At 41.5% G+C, this 10,860-nt stretch overlaps 3 non-coding genes across 3 annotated transcripts; all 3 read left to right on the top strand.

Moving 5' to 3' along the window:
* Positions 1-72, top strand: trnaw-cca (transfer RNA tryptophan (anticodon CCA)). Its single transcript has one exon. It is a non-coding gene; the product is annotated as a tRNA-Trp (tRNA).
* An 8,096-nt stretch (positions 73-8,168) lies between these two features.
* On the top strand, positions 8,169-8,241 carry trnar-acg (transfer RNA arginine (anticodon ACG)). The gene has a single exon. It is a non-coding gene; the product is annotated as a tRNA-Arg (tRNA).
* A 570-nt stretch (positions 8,242-8,811) lies between these two features.
* On the top strand, positions 8,812-8,884 carry trnah-aug (transfer RNA histidin (anticodon AUG)). The gene has a single exon. It is a non-coding gene; the product is annotated as a tRNA-His (tRNA).
* Positions 8,885-10,860: the final 1,976 nt, after the last annotated feature.

The raw sequence follows: 10,860 nt of genomic DNA, 5'->3' as shown, positions 1-10,860 counted from the left end.
GACTTTGTGGTGCAACGGTAGCGCGTCTGACTCCAGATCAGAAAGCTGCGTGTTCAAGTCACGTCAAGGTCAAGCTTATTTGGACCTTCTGGCAAGATGGCGTGCTGAGAAGTTGAGCCTTTGGTATGCTCTGCAAGCCTAGTCCCAAATTGCAACAAAATTAAAATATTCTCCCAACGTTTACCTCGTTTTTAGTCAGCCGAAGCCAGAAAAATGATGTTCGAGGAAGTTAAAGCCTCGGGAAGTGAAATAAAGTTGACGCTGGAAATAGGGGCCGAGGTGAGCCTAGCATCGGCTAACGAAGCTAACGTTAACGTTCGCCAAGAAGAAACAGAGGATATGGAGGCAACTTGCTCTGTGGTAAGAAGAAGACAACACAGCCCTCCATCCAATGTCACTGTCTCTGCTAAGAAACAGAAGGGAATGCCGAAACTACAGCCGGAATTCGTGTCTAATGTGGACGTCCTAGCTGCTATCCAGAACTTAACGGCATTAGTAGAGGACTTCGGTGCACAGCTAAAACAGAACAACATTATGATAGCTAATGTCGCAAAGGCAGCGGAGTTTAACGCTGCGAACATCAAAGAGGGACAAGAAAAGACTAAAGTGCTTGAAAATGCGGTGCGGGAGCTTCAGAAGGAGAATTTGGAGCTGAAAGAAAAAACTGAGGAATTGGAGCGATATCAAAGAAGATGGAACCTCCGTCTAAATGGGCTCCCCGAAACTGAGGGCGAGAATACCCGACAGGAGGTAGCAGAGCTAATAACAAGGATGATACCAGAATGGTCACACAAAATGGACATAATTCTGGACACTGTCCACAGACTGGGGAAACCGAAACCAGGAAAGACTCGTCAGATCATCTTACAATTCACCTCAAGAACCCACCGCGACGCACTTTGGAAACAAGCGAAGGACGACAGGGTGTGCGCCGAGAGGAAGGTACGCTTCAAAGAGGACCTCACCACAGCGGAACGAGATGCTCGCAATGCGCTCTGGCCAAAGATTGAAAGAGCGAGACAGCAGGGAATGAAGGCATTCTTCAGAGGACCCTTCGGATTCATCAACGGACAACGCATTCAGGAATAGGAAAGGTGATCGGGTATACCAGCTGACTACGATAAAATGTAAAGGGAGGAAAATGTTTATTAGGGGCGTTGCTGAAGTTAAAAACTTACCGTTACTTTTGACGGCAGGTGCTTGATTTAAAGCCACTAGAGTAGCCTGTTTGGCTCTTTTCTTTTATTTTTTTGTCCATCGTTCTTTTATTTATGTCGTTGTTTACCACAGAAGTTTCAGTTACATCTCTAAATGTAAGGGGTCTTAAAGACAACACAGAAAGGAAAGCTTTGTTTTTGTTTTGCAAAGGGCAGAAAAATACTTTCACGTTTATGCAGGAGACACATTCTATGAGGGAGGATGAAATGTTTTGGACACAACAATGGGGAGAAAAGATTTTTTTCAGTCATGGCACAGAACGGTCAGGAGGAGTGGCAATTTTGCTAAATAACTGTTCTGGGAAACACTTGTATGTGAAGGCAGATGAACATGGACATTGGTTGATTGCAGTGATGGACTTAGTAAGTAAGTAAGTAAGCTTAATTTGTATCGCACATTTAAACACAGCATGCACTGACCAAAGTGCTGTACAGAGTCAGTATTAAAAGACAAATGATCAAAAATAAAAATAAAAATAAATAAATAAAATAAAACTATAATGATAACAACAATAACAATAAGCTGATGGTTAGGGAAAGGCCAAGGAATAGAGATGGGTTTTTAGCCTAGATTTAAAGGCAGAGATGGAGGGAGCAGATCTAATGTCCGGTGGGAGCTGATTCCAGAGACGTGGAGCAGCAACAGAAAAAGCTCTGTCACTTCTCTGCTTCAGCCGCGAGCGAGGTACATGAAGAAGCCCTGTGTTAGAGGATCTTAGAGACCTTTGGACTGAGTGGGGCTGTAAAAGGTCATTGATGTAGGCTGGGGCCAGCCCACTGAGTGCTTTAAAAACAAATAATAAGACTTTAAATTGTATTCCGAAAAAGACTGGGAGCCAGTGCAAGGAGGCCAGAATGGGAGTGATGTGCTCACGTCTCCTGGTGCCAGTTAACAGACGTGCAGCTGCGTTTTGGACCAGCTGTAAACGTCTAAGTGAGGTTTGAGGGAGGCCAAGATAAAGGGAATTGCAGTAATCCAGTCGTGATGTGATAAAAGCATAGATGACTATTTCAAGATCGTTATGAGATAGGAAGGATTTGAGGCGGGAAATCACTCTGAGTTGGTAAAAACTATTTTTGAGTCACTTAAATGACTCAAGGCTCATTTTGCTGAATGTGTATGGGTACAACAACAGACAGAAGAATTTGGACTTGTTAAAAGACATGACAAACGAAATAGAGAGATGCAAACTATCTTACCAATGTGAAAATTTATTAATAGGAGGGGATCTTAATTTGGTAAATGATGAATGGTTGGATAGGTCTCCCCCAAGAGGCCATACTTATTCACCGAATAAGACATTTCAAGAATTCTGCCATTCAAATGCGCTACAAGACGCCTGGAGGCACTACAATGGTAACAAAGTACAATTTTCTTGGTTTCAACCAAATGGGAGTCATCTGTCTAGGTTGGATTACTGGTTCCTATCAGACCCTCTTTTAGGACTGGTGTCTGATGTAAGAATGTCAGCAGCTCCGTTAACAGATCATTCAGTTATCTCTCTGGTACTAAAACCCCCGAACCACAATTTCATTCTAAGGGTTATTGGAAATTCAACTCAGAGTTACTTTCATATGATTGTTACTGTACGGGTGTCAAGCAACTTATAAAAGAGGTTATGGATATGGAGGATTTTTCCTCATACATACTGAAATGGGAATTCTATAAGTATAAAATAAGACAATATTCAATCACTTACAGTAAAAATCTTAAAAAGTCTCAAAGACAAGAGGAACTGCAGCTCATTAAGGAGCTGAATGCCACATGCAACAAGCCCACACTTACAGATAATGATAAACAAACTCTATTGACTCTGCAGACAAAGTTGGATGATATGTATGCAAGAAAAGCCAAGGGTGCTTGTGTTAGATCTCGGGCTAGGTGGATAGAAGAGGGGGAAAAAAACTCAGCATATTTTTGTCGCCTTAAAAAAAACAGACAGCAAAGGAATGAAATACGACCTTTACTGATTGATAATAACCTATGCAAGGATCAAAGGGTTATTTCTAAAGAGATTCTAACCTTCTATAGCCAACTGTATACTTCCAAGTTCTCAGAGAACGAGACACTCACTTTCTTTGAAGGTATTAAACACCACATTCCACAAATTACAGAAGTATTCAGGGACACTTGTGATGGAGAGTTACAGATTCAAGAAATGGATGCAGTTATCAGTAAAATTAAAATTAACAAATCCCAGGGGGTTGATGGCTTAACTGCCAATTTCTACAAACATTTTTGGCCAGACGTGCACCATTTTCTTTTCCATACATTCCTTGAAATATTAAACAGCCACACACTTTCCCCATCCATGAAACAAGGTATTATAATACTAATTCCCAAACCAGGGAAAAATTCACTGGTTTTAGATAATAGAAGACCTATTACACTTCTCACAACAGACTACAAGATTTTAACTTATGTTTTTGCAAACCGTCTTAAAACAGGTATTGAACAATGTGTTAGTGAGTCTCAGTCAGGCTTTATGAAGAATAGATCTATTCATAATAACATCAGGTTAATTCTGGACATTATAGATTACAGTGATATGATAGAAAATGAAGGTTTTATACTGTTTATAGATTTTTTCAAAGCATTTGATACTTTAGAACATAACTTCCTCTTTCAGTCTCTTGAATACTTTGGTTTTGGGAATGGATTCTGTAATTTTGTCAAGACATGTTACAAGGACATAAATAGTGTGGTTGCTCGACCCAGCGGAACAACCACACATTTTCCAATTCAAGTAGGGGTAAGACAAGGCTGTCCTATTAGCCCATACCTATTTATCTTGGCAGTAGAAATGTTGGCTATTCATATTAAAAATTACACAGAACTAACAGCACTCCGTGTGCTTGATACAGATATAAGTCATAAGTCAATTAGCGGATGACACAACAATTTTTCTGAAGGATAAACATCAAATCCCAGTGGCGATTAAAGGGATTGAAATGTTCTCCAAAGCCTCAGGTTTATGCCTTAAAGGAACAGTCCACCGTACTTCCATAATGAAATATGCTCTTATCTGAATTGAGACGAGCTGCTCCGTACCTCTCCGAGCTTTGCGCGACCTCCCAGTCAGTCAGATGCAGTCAGACGCGCTGTCACTCCTGTTAGCAATGTAGCTAGGCTCAGTATGGCCAATGGTATTTTTTGGGGCTGTAGTTAGATGCGACCAAACTCTTCCATGTTTTTCCTGTTTACATAGGTTTATATGACCAGTGACATGAAACAAGTTCAGTTACACAAATTGAAACGTAGCGATTTTCTATGCTATGGAAAGTCCGCACTATAATGACAGGCGTACTAACACCTTTTGCGCGCTTCGGCAGTGCATTGATACGGAGCTCAGATATCAATGCACTGCCGAAGCGCATAGAAGGTGTTAGTACGCCTGTCATTATAGTGCGGACTTTCCATAGCATAGAAAATCGCTACGTTTCAATTTGTGTAACTGAACTTCTTTCATGTCACTGGTCATATAAACCTATGTAAACAGGAAAAACGCGGAAGAGTTTGGTCGCATCTAACTACAGCCCCAAAAAATACCATTGGCCATACTGAGCCTAGCTACATTGCTAACAGGAGTGACAGCGCATCTGACTGCGTCTGACTGACTGAGAGGTCGCGCAAAGCTCGGAGAGGTACGGAGCAGCTCGTCTCAATTCAGATAAGAGCATATTTCATTATGGAAGTACGGTGGACTGTTCCTTTAATATCACCAAATGTGAGCTCATGCCTATCAAACAATGTGAAGAGTTGGTCATTAATAGTATACCAGTTAAAAGGGAAATAAAATACTTGACAAACAGAGAAGAATCAAGCTTAATATAACAGACACCATTCAGAAAGGGAAAACGAGGCTGGATATATGGCAGCAAAGAGACTTGTCTGTTTTTGGCAGGGTGTACCTAACAAAAATGGAATTTTTATCTAGGTGCATCTATCCTTCACACTCCTTAGCCATCCCAAAAGATGAAATTAAAGCTGTTAATCAAGCTAATTTCAGCTTTATATGGAGGAATAAAACTCACTATTTACAGAAAGCATACATTGTCAAGGACTTTAAAGGGGGGGGGGGGGGGTTAAAAGTTATTGACTTTAATTGTTGAAATGGCATGATTAAACTTAACTGGATTAAGGAGTACTTGAAGAAGAGTGAAGCCTTTTGGTACTGTATACCCAGACTGATCTTTAGTAGAGTTGGTGGCTTGCCTTATCTCCTGTCATGTGACTTTGCCATTTCAAAATTACCAATCAAATTGTCAGACTTTCACCAGCAAGTTCTAATGTACTGGAAACTTATCTACAAGCACAATTTCACACCCCATTCTTCCTCTATTTTGAACAATAGATATGTTACGTTGAGTCGTAAATCCTTGTACATAAAAGAATGGAAAGAGAAGAATATTTGTTCCATATTGGATATTTTGGATGATGAAGGTAACATTTTTTCTTATAATACATTTTGTGTTAAGTATGGTTTTACCCCCCCGAAACGACAATTTCATAATGTCATTAAAGCTATCCCTGAAGGTTTTATTAAAACTATCCAAAACTATTTGAAATATGACAGTTTACAACCCAGGTTGCCTGATTTAATTGTGAAAGGTGTGCATCTACTAGATATTAAAAGTACAAACAAGTTTATAAGAGAATGCTTACGAGAAGAGTTTCACCTGGTGAGACCAATAAGAAATACAACTTCTTTTACTGAAAGCCAGTTAGTCTCACTCAGAACTAAATATTTGAAGTTCCCAATTCTACCAAAAGCAAAAGAGGTGCATTTTAAAACCATTAATAACGTATATCCATCAAAAGAATTGCTACACCACAGATTTAATATTGATTTAGAGCTATGTGTGTTCTGTAAGAAAGAAATAGATGCAACTGTACACATTTTCAGTGATTGTTTGGGAACACAAAGTTTTTGGGTTGCTGTGAAGAACTGGTTGGCAATATCTGGACCTAGACTTACAGCTGAAGAAATTCTTTTTGGCACCACAAGGGGAAACTCAGAAGAGAATTACATGGTGAATGTTGTTATAATTTTAGGTAAATTCTTTATTCATAAAACCAGATATCTAAAAACGTTCCCTCACTTTATAGTATTTAAAACAGAATTTAATACATACTGGAATTCACTTAATAAAATGACAAGTAAGAAAGCAACTGTCCTTAAAAATATTATCTGCAATTTTATCTAACAGCCCTTGTACATGTAGAAATGAAATTACTGTCCTATTTTTATTGTCTGTGGTAGTTGTGTTAGTACAAAGAGACTTGGCTATGTAGATGGCAGTGTTTTTTTTCTTTCTTTGTTCTTTTCTTTCTCTTTTTCTTTCTTTCTTTGTTTTGTGTTTGTCTTGTTTGTTTTATGTTTTTTGACTACATGTGAGATGTAAAGTTAAGTTCTTTAAAATACTCTTATATGAGCATGTAACATGTACTGGGTTATAATCTTAAGTGTACACATGCTTTGTATTGAGATTGAATTTCAATTAAAAAAAAAAAACCTTCTCCACGTACTCGATTGGAATACTAAATACTGGCCTCTAGTGGTGACACAAACAAGCCAGTTTTGGTGACTGAGCGAGTCAGCCAAGTTCGGGTGAGAAAAACTGTTTTGAGTCCGTTGCGTGGCTGTTTTTTGTCTAACGTTATGGCAATAGTTTACTTCCTTGTTACACATTTTATAGTAGCTGTATAATTTTCATAATGATGTCATTTTAATCTGACAAAAGTGCGGGGGATGAAATTGTGTTTCAACAAAAGTGGGGGGGATGAAACCAGGGCCGTTGACAGCTTTGGCTGGGCCCGGGACAAAATAATCTGAGTGGGCCCCCCCAAATAATCTGAGTGCCCCCCCCCCCACACACACATACGCGTGCACGCACATCGCCACACAGCAACCACCCACACCCAACCCCTCTTTTCACAGTCTCCATTCACTCCAACCCTTAAATAACAGGTATTCCAAGCCCATTATAACAGTCAACCATTTTATTTCAACATTTCAACATATTTTACAGTTTGAACATTTCCTTAGTCTGCAACTATTCAGGTGCGAAATGCAATGCGCCGAACTTTTGCTGTGGCAAAGTCGTCAATAAGGTCATTGAAGTCCAGCTTCTTTGCAAGTTTGCGCTCTATAGAGAGCATAGCCAGCCCATTGAGCCTCTCCTGTGACATGTTTGAGCGCAGGTAGTTGATGAACCAAAATGATTGTTTACGGGATGGAACTGGGCCTCAATGAGAACGGAGTTATGGCTTTCCCAAAATCTGAACATAGAAGCATCGCCACTAGTCACACACGGACTGGCCATTGGGAGTAGCGGGAGTTTTCCCAGTGGGCCGGTGGTTCAGCGTGGGCCGGCGGAGAAAAAAAAAAAAAACAGTTGCACGCTGGCCTTTAATATGATAAGCAATGTTAACAGTTTCTTTAAGAGGAAACTCTTAAAGCCCCGTGGCAGGCGAGGGCCTTTCTGTGTGGAGTTTGCATGTTCTTCCCGTGTCCGTGTGGGTTTCCCCCACAGTCCAAAGACATGCAGGTTAGGTTAACTGGTGACTCTAAATTGACCGTAGGTGTGAGTGTGAATGGTTGTCTGTGTCTATGTGTCAGCCCTGTGATGACCTGGCGACTTGTCCAGGGTGTACCCCACCTTTCGCCCGTAGTCAGCTGGGATAGGCTCCAGCTTGCCCGCAACCCTGTAGAACAGGATAAAGCGGCTAGAGATAATGAGATGAGTATTTGTTTTACTGGCAGCACTGTGACACATGTGCAGTTTTACATGTTCACCCCACATGGGTTCTTCAGTTTCTTCCCACCTCCAAAATAAACAAGACTGTAGGAAATTTGCTGGGATAAAATGTCCCTATGTGTGAATGAGCATGTGAAATGGTCTGTACATGGTGCTTTGTCAAGTTATAGTTATGCTAGCTAAGTTGTAGGGCCAGTGGCGCAATGGATAACGCGTCTGACTACGGATCAGAAGATTCTAGGTTCGACTCCTTGCTGGCTTGAGAACTTTAAAGGGTGGCATAGTGGTTAGCACTTTTGCCTTATAGCAAGAAGGTCCGGGTTCGAGTCCTGTGGCCGGCGAGGGCCTTTCTGTGTGGAGTTTGCATGTTCTCCCTGTGTCCGCGTGGGTTTTCTCCGGGTGTTCCGGTTTCCCCTGCAGTCCAAAGACATGCAGGTTAGGTTAACTGGTGACTCTAAATTGACCGTAGGTGTGAGTGTGAATGGTTGTCTGTGTCTATGTGTCAGCCCTGTGATGACCTGGTGACTTGTCCAGGGTGTACCCCGCCTTTCGCCCGTAGTCAGCTGGGATAGGCTCCAGCTTGCTCGCAACCCTGTAGAACAGGATAAAGCGGCTAGAGATAATGAGATGAGTATTTGTTTTACTGGCAGCACTGTGACACGTGCAGTTTTACATGTTCACCCCACATGGGTTCTTCAGTTTCTTCCCACCTCCAAAATAAACAAGACTGCAGGAAATTTGCTGGGATAAAATGTCCCTATGTGTGAATGAGCATGTGAAATGGTCTGTACATGGTGCTCTGTCAAGTTATAGTTATGGTAGTTAAGTTATAGGGCCAGTGGCGCAATGGATAACGCATCTGACTATGGATCAGAAGATTCTAGGTTCGACTCCTGGCTGGCTCGAAAACTTTAAAAGGTGGCTAGCACTTTTGCCTTACAGCAAGAAGGTTCTGGGTTCGAGCCCAGTGGTTGGTGTGGACCTTTCTGTGTGGAGTTTGCATGTTCTCCCTGTGTCTGCATGGGTTTCCTCCGGGTGTTCTGGTTTCCCCCACAGTTCAAAGACATGCAGTTAGGTTAACATGGGGCAGCCTTGGGTTGAAGTGCCCTTGAGCAAGGTACCTAACCCCTGGGTGCTGTCGTGTGGCTGCCCACTGCTCTAGGTGTGTGTGCGTGTGTTCACTGCTTCAGATGGGTTAAATGCAGAGGATGAATTTCACTGTGCTTGAAGTGTGCATGTGACAAATAAAGGTTTCTTCTTCAAAGTTAGCATATAAATAAATAATTGGTTTGAAAAATAAATTTTTGCATATGAATTCTGCTCCAAAATTCACTAAACTTTTCCACCATTATTAGATCGCAGTGATTTACAGGTTAGTGGTGCTGCATGCATCACGTTATGTGCACCAATGCCTTTTTCGTGTCCACATGGACTCCATACTATTCTCTGCAGTGGCGTCCGTTCTTGAAACCAATTATTTTGAAAGAGACAAAAAGGCTCTTCAAATTCGTCCTCAATCTTTGGTTGGCTGTCTGAGGATGATTTAGAACCTATAGCCACGGAGAAAGAGGTGGACAAATATACAAGCCAAGTTGCTCGTGAAGAAGAAGAGCAACAGGGGGGCAGCCAAGATGGCGTCAGTGTAATATGTGATTTGTGTAGCTCCGCAACATGATAAACGAAACCTAATGTGCTGAATTGCTAAATATGCTTAAGGGCTGATTAGAATGAACCTAATTGATAAACTAAATAGCTACTACAAGGACCTCGCTCAGAAACAATTTTTTAATCCTTGTTTTCTTTCATTTTATTCACGGTTATCCAACTAGTGCCTCAAGTTAACCATTCAGTGAACCTGCTAACTAAAGGAGAAGTGAACATATCACTATACAAACTAAACCGACAGGAGTTGGTAAGCATACTTGCGACTTTTTTCAGGTTATCCTTCAATATGGAAACAGAGGAAGATAGCTGGCTGTAATGCATTTCTATGCCAGAAAGTCTCTGAGTGAAAAGTTTGAACCAGATGGTTTACAAGACAAAAGGGAACAGTGGTTGGTGCCACTACTAGAAACTCTGAAACCATGACCAGCCAAAAGGTCGAAGACACGTGCCAGTGACGAGGATTATAAAGAGGCTGTGCCCATCTCGCTTTTGCTAATAATAATGGAAAGAATTGAAAAGATGCAAGAAGAATCTCTCAAACGGCTGCAGTCACTTGAGGCAAAGGTTAAAGATAAGACAAATTCCATTAAAAGTGTCACTGACGTCCCTGATTCTATGGGGAAACAGGTAGAAGATGTGACAAATCAAGTCATTGCCTTACAAAGTAAAGTCCACATCTTAGAAACAGAGAACAGTGTCCTCAGAAACAATGCAGTGACCTGGATGCCTATAAAAGAAGATGGAATCTATGAGTGTCTGGCATTACGGAGCAAGCAGGTGAGAAAGTGAAGAATATCATTGTTGACATTTTCAAACACGTCTCCCTGGACATTGTGAACCAGCTGGCTTACTCAGTGGACATTGCTCACAGATTAGGTCCCTGCTCTGCAGAGGTGCGCTCCAGCTGTTCCATCATAGTTCAATTCCTGTCACGAGCACACAGGGACATTGGCAGTGGCATTTCCAAAACCCAAGGGCTGTCCTGAGATCACTGAAATATGCACAACTCACAGCAAACCCAAGGAAGTGTGCAATTTGGTGGGTGGAAGTACAGTATCTGGGCTTTTCCCTAAATTGATAAGAAAGCAGTGGTTGTGGCCTGCTCAAGACCAAAAAGGGGGTGAGGCAGTTCCTGGGGCTGGCTGGCTATTACAGGAGGTTTTTCTTAATTTTTTGGACTTTACCAGCCTGCTGACTGAGCTCACTAAAAAGGGAG

This window comes from Neoarius graeffei, chromosome 1, assembly GCF_027579695.1.
Source record: "Neoarius graeffei isolate fNeoGra1 chromosome 1, fNeoGra1.pri, whole genome shotgun sequence".
Lineage (NCBI taxonomy): Eukaryota > Metazoa > Chordata > Actinopteri > Siluriformes > Ariidae > Neoarius > Neoarius graeffei.
The sequence above is the reverse complement of the archived record's forward strand: the minus strand, read 5'-3'. Positions and strand labels throughout refer to the sequence as shown.